Genomic DNA, 10,164 nt, shown 5'->3' with positions numbered 1-10,164 from the left:
AATTTCCCAAGGGACTTGTCAAGTACTGCGAATAGAGTTGATAACATATAAGTTATCACCTTCCACCATTATTTTTGAGATTCCTAAGTATTTAGCTGCTAAAATACCTTCTTTTAAGGCGAGGCTTCCACAACAATAATACTATTAGATCCACACTTTTTTGCTCCTAACAACACGACTTTGCCATTATGATTTCTTATGGAGTATCCTAAAGCAGCTTTATTCCCATCAATCTTCGATCCGTCAAAATTTAGCTTTAGAAACCCCTCTCTAGGTTTCTCCCACGAAATTTCTTCTTTATTAATAGTGTTTCTAACTGATATGTCTTGATCAGGATTGTTTAGATCCTTGTGTCCAGTGTCATTCTACATCTTAATGCTATGATTATATAATAAATTAAGTTTGCTGATATTAAAATGAACATTATTAAAAATAACATCATTTCTATGAAACCATGCATTCCACCAGATAAATATAATCTTAATGAAATCTTTTGAAACTGAGTCTTTGAGATAATTGAGTTTCAATATAAAACTTTGGTTTGCAATATTATCAAAGTTTGACAAAAAATTGTTAAAGCTAATAATTCTCATGTCTTGGATAACAGAACCAATCAAGGGACATTTGAAAAAGAAATGGTCTTTGTTTTCAATAGGATGGTTGCATAAAACACAATCAGGTGAGACATTAATATGACTCTTAAGTAGTCTACCTTTCGTTGGGAGGCCGTTAACACAGACTTTCCAAAGAAAAAAATTAATTTTGGAGGAATATTCATTTTCCAAATCCACTAAAATTCACATTTTTCACGAGTTTGATCGAACAAACCTTGCGCTAACCATGTTGCTGTTTTGGTAGAGAACTTTCCATCCACAGACAGCCCCCAAAGGAGGCTATCTCGAATATCATTTTGTGGCAGTGGAATGTTAGTAATCTGATTTACAATCTCATTATTCACCAAATTGGATAATTTATAAACATCCCATTGTTTATTAGATATTATAAAATCTTTAACCAAAAAATTAAGATCACGGTTACTATCATCATCACCCAAACTGCTAGTAAGTGGGTGGGAAAAGACTCAATTATCAGACCAAAATTTAATGTTGCTACCATCACCTACCTGCCATCTCAATCCTTTTCTAAACAGAGTCCGAAGACTCATAACTTTACGCCATTGCCAAGAAGATGCTGAACTTGGCTTATGGTCAAAAAGTGAGCAATTTCTCAAGAATTTCTTAGATATCACTTTAACCCAAACACTTTCCTTATCAATAAGAATTTTCCATAATAGTTTCATTTGAAGAGCTTTATTGGCTGCTTGGGAAGGCTTTATGCCCAGTCCACCAACTGTTTTTGGTAAACAAACATTATGCCATCCAATCAAATTAGGGGAGTGCTGGTTAGAATTCTTATTCAAGAGGAAGTCTCTATTAATCTTATCTAACTTCTTATGGGTTGATGAGGGAAGAAGAAAGCTTTGTATTTGAAAATTCCCTTCGAGGCTAGATTAGCATTAACCAAGACTAGTCTACCTGCTTGAGATAATGAGTTCGCTTTCCATTTAGATAATTGAGTGCAAGAAGATTGAACAATGCTTTCAAACGTATTTTTAGTCACTCTGCTGTCAATTATAGGACATCCTAAGTACTTACCTAAATGAGCTTCCTCGTTCATCCGGAGAATACCCCTAAATGATTCACGAAGAGTACGATCGATATTTCTAGTGCATTGAAAGGTAGATTTGTCAAAATTAACAAACTGTCCTAAAATCGTGCAGAAATTGTCTAAAATAGACTTAATGGTCTTGCAACTTTGAACAATCTACATAGTATAAAAGCAGTTATTTGCTGTATTCCTATTAGTTGTTGAGTTTTCAAGAATGGAAAAAAGTCATATTTTTTTTTCCTGATGTAGGGTCCTTCACTATCATTAGTGGATTTAATTACACTCACATTCCTATTTTACTCTTATTTAATTAACGTTTAAATATTCACACCAAACAATACACTATACAATTAAAAACTATATATTATACAGTTACAAATTAATAAATTACAAAATAAAAATTATAACTACAAAATATTAATAAAAACTTCAAAAAAACCATCATCCTACTTCTACCCCATTTCATTTCGGGAAAAAAAATCAATGTATACAAAAACAGATTTCTACGAGTATAATCGTTAAGTTCTGTACTTTACAAAGAAACTAGTTTTAATCCCGTGCAAAAAATGCACGGGAATTTTTAATAATGAATTTTATTAAGAAACGTGAAAAGAGTAAACATCACGTTCATAAATACACTAAGCTAGATATAAAAAAATACATTACTCTGGAAAGATTGAAGAATAAAATTACTTGAAAAATTGTAAAATATATATTATACATAATCTGAAATCACATTATGTTATTTCTATTTCAAAAATTGATTTTTCTTTTGCAAGTTAATTTTATTTGTTGGCTTAAATTTGTACAAAATTAAAAGTAGATTTTTTTGTTGGGTATTGTAAAGTAATTTCTTAAAATTTAAAGTGCGGGGGCGCATAAAGTAAATTTGAAATGACAATTTTATTAATATAATAATGCAACCTTGGTATATTGCTTTGTAAAACTTAGTGAATAGACATATAAATTTGTAAAACTAATCATACAAAAGAAAAGAATTGAAATTAATTTATTTATTTTTTCAATGGGCCCACAACTAACAAAATAAAAGCATGTTTTCCTAAAATCTCTCGGCCAATCAGAAAGGTTAAAAAAAACTCAGCATTTACGCTATGTAGATTGTGTTTTCAAATGGGGCCCATCACTAACAAAACAAATGCATGTTTTCCTAAAATCCCTCGGCCAATTAGAAGGCTTACAAAAACTCAGTTTTCATACTATGTAGATCAGTTTGATGAGAGTTAACATAAAAAATATAGCAGATCTGAAAATTTTCGGAAAAAATTTGATATGAGATATAAAATCAAAAAACGAGTATTGTTTTTAAATTTTTATAGTTTATAAAAAAATCAATTTGATGAGAGTTAAATCGATTAAAATTTTTCAGAAAAAATAAATTGATACGGGATGATTTAAATCGAAAAAGTATCAAAAAAATTGCTATGAGATAATTTAAATTCGAAAAAATATCAACTTTAAATTAAGCCCAAGAAAATATAAAAAGATCCCAAATATAAATTTTGAATCATACATTCATACTTACATGAAGTTCTTATAATTATTTATTCTCTTTAAATAACTTTAATATTGCATGCAGTATATATTGTAGATGAGGGAATGTAACAACAATTTATAAGATGCCAATTAATTTCTGGATATGAGGGAAAATTTATAGTAAATGAGGAAGGGGGTGAGTGAATTTATAAATTAAACGAGAGGATGAGAGGTGAGCGTGGGAGGCGTAAGAGTGAAAATGAGTGAGGTGAAATAAGTTAATTATAATAAGGTTTAGTAAAAAAGTGAGTTGAGAATTGGAAATTTGGGATTACATATGGGTATAGTTTACGGTTTACATGCATCATGCTATAAAGTTTTTACGGTAGATGTTGGTCCACTTTCAATTTAGCCTGATTATGTTCGGGTGAGGCTTTGGGCTTAATGTCCATCTTTTTTTGTTGGGAATTTTTGCAGTTTGTTAATATGGTCGATGATAATATTGCGTTATTTTCATTTCCGTTCATCTTAAATATTAAAAATTCTCTTTACTCTTTATATAAGTCTAATGGTAACAAACTAAAAAGAAAAAATAAATTGTCTAATGGTAACTAACAAACTAAATTATTATAAACGGTCCATTTATTAGTATGTATATTGTTATTTTATTCAAATATTAAATCCCTTGTAATCTTATCCCCGCGGGCTAAAATTATTATACATCGTATTATTATCACTTGAAAATACTACGTCTAACTATATTCGTATTATTTAACATATTTTAAATATTACTTCGTATAATAACCCGTGCATTTTTGTATGGGTAAGAAAGGGTGAGGGGTGAAGATGATATGGGATTGCATGAAAAATTTTCTGAGTAGTGGTAACATTTTAGATTGCATATACACTTTGTAACAAACTTTGCATCAGATGATAGTGATTAATAACTTAAATTATATGTACGTTGAATTTCTAATTATAGACTTATTTACATTGACATGACGCCTATTATTATTACACAAAAACTCCGGAGAGACGGTCTCTCAATAGCGTTATTGAGAGACCTCTCACATGATGGGGTGAGGGATCCACTGAATTTCTTTTTTCTCTATTATGTCTCCCACTAAATTAGTGGGAGACGGTCCCACTGTTATTATTATGACCCGTGCATTTTCTGCACGGGTTTAAAACTAGTGGATTGTAATTCTCCAATTAGTGAAATAATCGAGCTGTTTAGCAATTATTGGACATGTTTTGTTGAAATTATTAGGATTTATCAATAATGAAATTACGATCAATTAATTGTGAAGCTACAGTATGATGCGATGCTAATACAAGAATTGTTCGGAAATCCGATGTTAGTGTGTATATGATTGACCAACCAAAACTCTGAAAACTTCCACCTGTGATTCAATGAAAAGGGTGTATATGATCCTCTTTATATAAAAGCTGAAACATTTAAGATGTTTCTATTGGCTCCTCATTTTTAAGGAGTGAAAAAGTAAAAAGTTATTGTAGGGACCATATTCTTTACATATTTAATTACCCTCCCTTCTATAATAATGACTCCACCATTTCAAAACTATTTTATAATGACTTGATGAATTATAAAAGTATGATATAATCAATGATGCCCAGACTTCCAGAATATATTGCCTGTATGACTAAAAAATTATAAGTGGAATTAAAAATTGAGTGAAAGAGTATAAACAAGATACTTTAATCAAATTTATTTTTTACAATTTGGTAATAAATCTACTGTTTATTCCAATAATATATCTAACAAAACATACGGAACATAGGCCATCGAAACATAAATAAAAATCACATCAAAACAAAATGCTCAAGGAATTTATCAGATAAGTTTTTTTTTTCTAAAAAACATCCATTCATTTAAATTAAGTAGATTAGAATATTTTCCTTATTAAAATTACTCGACTACGGAGTATTTCACAATTTATTTATTTCACAATTTATTTAAATTAAGTGGATTTTTGTAAATGAATACAAATAGGTTTTATATAGACGAGACAAAATAAAACATTTAAAATATAATATATTCAATGAAAAAATACAAAGAAAATTAGTTAAAATACACATGCATAGCTCTAAATTAATTTTGTCATCGAAATAGTTCAACTCATGACAATCGAAACATAAAATTGACGACTTGAACAAGGTTGAAGCGCGTTTATAGATTAGGATGGAGGATGATTGAGTGAGGGATTCATATATATTGTTTACATGAATTATGAGTATTGATTATTAAAGTAGTGAGATCAAAAGGATATAGTGCATTTGAGATAAGGAATAAGGAGTTTGAGGGATACGGGGGAGTAACATATTGGATATGAGGAATGAGGAATGAGGAATGAGGAAGATGAGGAGATATTGTAGGAGGCTAGGAGAGGAATGAGCTAGGGTTATACCGAATTACCGAGAAATAAGAAAGGGCTATGGAGCATGGAGTATATCTTGGGTAGTTGATTTAATTAATTGGCCTTATACCTATTTTAAACTTTATTTAGAATGGGATTTTGGCCCATAATTCTCATTTTTCTTAATTTTTTTTATTATTGAGATTTTTGTTGTGATTTTTCCCTCTAATTTTAATATTTAGGGTTCATTTTAAGTGTCAAAGGATATTATTTGTGTATTTTCATTCCCTTTTATATTGAAATATCCAATTTTTATACATCCATATTTTGATTGATTTCTTATCAATGAATTATTTATATTTAAAATTAAATTAGAGAGTATATAGGATGAATATTATTTTGACCATCATCTATACATCTATCTATTGTGGTATATGGATGATCATAATTTACAGTCTAACTTACTTTATAATAATAAAAGGCGATATCATCTTCGAACGTGTAGTTTTAGGGGAACGACTTTTTTAAAGATGCTATTAATTTTATGGTTGCTTCAATTTCTTGAATATACATGTTTGTAACTGATATTGCGTATCTTTTATTATCTCACGCTATTGTGTCATTACGTTTTATTTTTCAAGATTTGTGCATACATCCAAATTATTAAATATTATTTAATCCTGTGCAATTCTGCACGGGTTTAAAATTAGTGCACATGTATAACCTAGTTAGCGTGTTCTCTTTCGATTTCATGATTGAGCACTTTGCTGAAATGCTGGGTAGACAGATTGCGAGGGAGAACGTGTAAGAGACGGGAGGCCAGGCAAGGGTAGTCGGAGAAAGGGGAATTAAGCCAAGGTCGCCGGAGCACGGGTCGACCGAAGTAACGTTTTCGGGGAGGGTGAAAGGAAGGGGATGAAAAAAAGCACTTGAGGGGGAAAAATGAGAAGGGTATAATTGTAAAAGACGTATGCGAAAGAGTAAAGATGCGAAGGTATAATTGTAAACTCTTAACTTTTAATTTTATTTCAGTAATATTCATTTATATTTACGATGATCTTCTAAATTGTTTTTATACAATATCTGAGTCCGTTTTTGAAATAATGCTGAAAAATAAAATAATTGTTGTTTTGGGTCGGTTTTGAAAATAATTATCGAAATGGTGTCCACGTAGGCTCAGTTTTTACGAGCCTGTGTGGAGTTTAAACACGTCATACGTATTGGCGTGTTTAGGCTATAAAACACGCCATATTCAATGACGTGTTTCTTCAGTCAAATTTTCCAACTCAATCCAGTAGCTGTGCTATTGCAAACAAATAGAACACGTCATTACGTATGGCGTGTCTTCTTCAATAAACACGCCAATACGTATGGCGTGTTTCCTCAGTCACATTTTCCAGCTCCAATCCAGTAGCTGCCTTAAATGATACAACCTTAACACGCCATTAGAAATGGCGTGTCTTCTATAGTAAACACGCCATTGGATGTGGCGTGTCTTCAGCACTATTAAAACTAAGCTTGAAATTGGTTAAACCTAGAAACGCCAATACGTATGGCGTGTCTATGCAGTATCATTTTTTTTTTTTTACAAAGCTACCCATTTTCACTTCGTCCTCATTTAGTTCCATTGTCAAAAGGCACAACCAAACTCAACAATGCAAATTGGACAGAAACCATTGTCTATTGAAAATTAAAATAGAGTTTACACACCACATATTTTAGCACAAGGGGTTTAAATTCAAAGTTTTCCAACTAAAATGTCAAATACATTAACCGTCTAAAGTGTCAAATACATTAACTGTCTAACTATTACATTAAGTTCTTCAAGTCTTCTTCTTGTTCTTTCCTCGAAGGCAACTCCAAAACCCTTTCCCTTGTGAAGGCTCCGGGGTACCTTGTTCATTGATGGTTGACATGGAAGACATAGAAGGATTAGAGCATCTAGCCCTCCTAGTGTATTGAACCAAAGGTGCATCGTCATCCACATTCATTGAGTCGAGTGACTCTTGAACCATAGGTGAACCGTCTTCCCGTGGTTCTTCGGTTGGTTGAAGAAGATGAGAATAGCCTACATGTTGAAGAGATTGAGAGGAGTAGTCCCGGATGCGTGAAACCATTGTGCGGAAATGAGGAGGCACCTCAAGAGGCATTTGTTGAAGCTCCTTATCACATGTATCATGGATATTGACAAAACCATGCGCCTAAAACAAAATAAGTAGTATCACAAATCACATTTTATGAAATATTGGTTAAGAATTAAAAGACAAGTATATTAAGTATACTTACAAGATATTGTATGGCTCCAAATGGTCCTTGATAAATAGCTTGTTGGGAGAAAGGGTTCATGCGAAGAATAGTGCGATTCCGGTACCAAACCATGTAAGGGTCGTAGTAGCTCATTTCATTATCACCCTCTACACCACGGTACCTAAAATCAGCCCTCATAACCCAACTTGATATGTATGGTTGATGTCTTTCTATCCAATTCCGTGAAGAGGCACCCCTTTTGTCAACTTTGTTCAAGTTAGGTTCGGTATTAGAATTTAAAGGGATATATTATTTCCACCCAAATTGACGAGCTACCCTATTAGGAAAATGCCACTCAACAATGTCGAAACAAATCATAGGTGCCATCACTGCCGAATCGTCGGAGTCATCATAACAAAACCCAGGCAAAAAAGATAAAATCTGTTGGGTGTAAGGTTGTCATATAAACTGATCATGTCGCATTGTATCGAAAGCATCCCTATACCCAATTAGTGTGGTAATATCTTCCGGTCTCTTACGATTCACACTTACCCACTTACGACCCAATGAGTCAATCCTTATTTGATATTGAGAACCTAATGGGTTCGGTCCATGATGAGTAGCATTAACGGGTCCCATGAGTGTAGGTCGACCAATACTAATCCTCTCCCACGCCCACAATTGCAATAGAATAAGGGGACCTCCAATGTCTCTTGACTTGACGTTGCTTGCTCTACATAAATTACGATATAAAGTAGCAAGAACGGCACTTCCCCAAGAGTAATTATCTAAGTTGGTCAAATCCCTCAACAAAGGCAAATAAACAACTTGAATGTCATTACCACTCTTATCCGGAAACATGATAGTTGCCATTAAGATAAGCAAATACGCTCTCACATATTGATACATAACATCTTCATTTGCATCTTCCGAAAGACCACTAAATTGTTCCAACAACCAACCAAATCCTTAGAGAAGCCCCTTTAAGGTCTCCATCACCCAGTGTTTTTTCTAAGAGTTCAGTTAATAACAAGGGCCAATTATAAGCGGTTGTTCCACTAACAATATCCCCTCTAATCCTTAGCCCTAATAACACTTGAACATCTTGCAAGGTCACAGTAGCCTCGCCAATAGTCAAGTGAAATGAATGGGTTTTCGGCCTCCATCACTCAACCAAAGCACTTATTAAATCCATATTAAACTTCAAACCTACAAACCTATGAATAAAAAAAAAATTGTGTGTCCCTAATGAAATTAACTACATGATCACTTACCAAAAACCCCTTGTGTGAAACTAAATGTGACCTACGTCGGAGGGAACCAACGTCCCTCCCCTTCCAATATTGCCTTGATCCTGTGAACCTCTTGTTGTGTGAGGAGTTTCGGGTTCACCGGGCCTGGTTGTTGATGTTGTTCCATTAATCCTGCACATTTGAAAGAGTTGAAGAGTTGTTAGATTAGCATAAAATAAATGTTGAAATAACAAAAAAAATTATGGAAATAAAAAAAATTATGGAAATAATAAGCGTAAGTAGTAGAATACCCTTGTGAATTGTTAACTCTCATGGTACAACTTTTTTTATTGTGGCCTAAACCACGACACAAACTACATGACACCTTGTTCTTACTCTTCTTATCCATTTCATTAAGAAATCTTTTATTCTTCCGTCTTCCTTTTCCCCATTGTTTTTACCAGCTACATGACACCTTGTGAATTGTTAACTCTCATGGTACAAGTCCTCTGATTCTGAGTCTGGTGCTGTGATATATGTGTTAATGGACTCTGGGATTGGGAGGGAGGTTACTACTGCTCGTGCTGAATTGTTTTTACCAGCTGAAGAAGATGCATAAGGGGATCAGGCTACAAGGGAAGCTACTGAGGGTCCTCTGGACTTGTTGGCTTCCTCTATTGCAAGGAAAGATATGGAACTCCATAGGGGTTCCTCCTCCTTAATGCCATTGGAGGATATTTTCAAAATCTCTGTTGATGGGACTGATATGAGGCAGGCTGAGCAGAACAAACAAGCTGAACAGGAGGGATTGTCTGACAGCACAAAAATAATGGAGAAGAAGGGGAGATTTTTTTATGTTCCTGCAGTTGGGAATGTCCCAAGGCTGTTTGCTGATATTGATGTGCAAAGTACCTCAGATGGGTTCATGGGGTTGGCTGACATTTACCATAAGTCTGAGTTGGGTGAGAGCTATACGGAAGCTATTCAGAGGGCGGAAAAAAGGAAGTGTTGTACTGAGGTGACTGAGGTTCTGGTCCCATCTGAGGAGGTGAGTTCCTTGGTCAAGGCAAAGGAGTTCTTGAGGAAGCTGGGTAAGCGTGGCTGCTGGGGTGATGGTATTCATAACAGGGAAGCTGAGAAGATGG

This window comes from Silene latifolia, chromosome 11, assembly GCF_048544455.1.
Source record: "Silene latifolia isolate original U9 population chromosome 11, ASM4854445v1, whole genome shotgun sequence".
Lineage (NCBI taxonomy): Eukaryota > Viridiplantae > Streptophyta > Magnoliopsida > Caryophyllales > Caryophyllaceae > Silene > Silene latifolia.
This window is presented reverse-complemented; position numbering follows the sequence as displayed.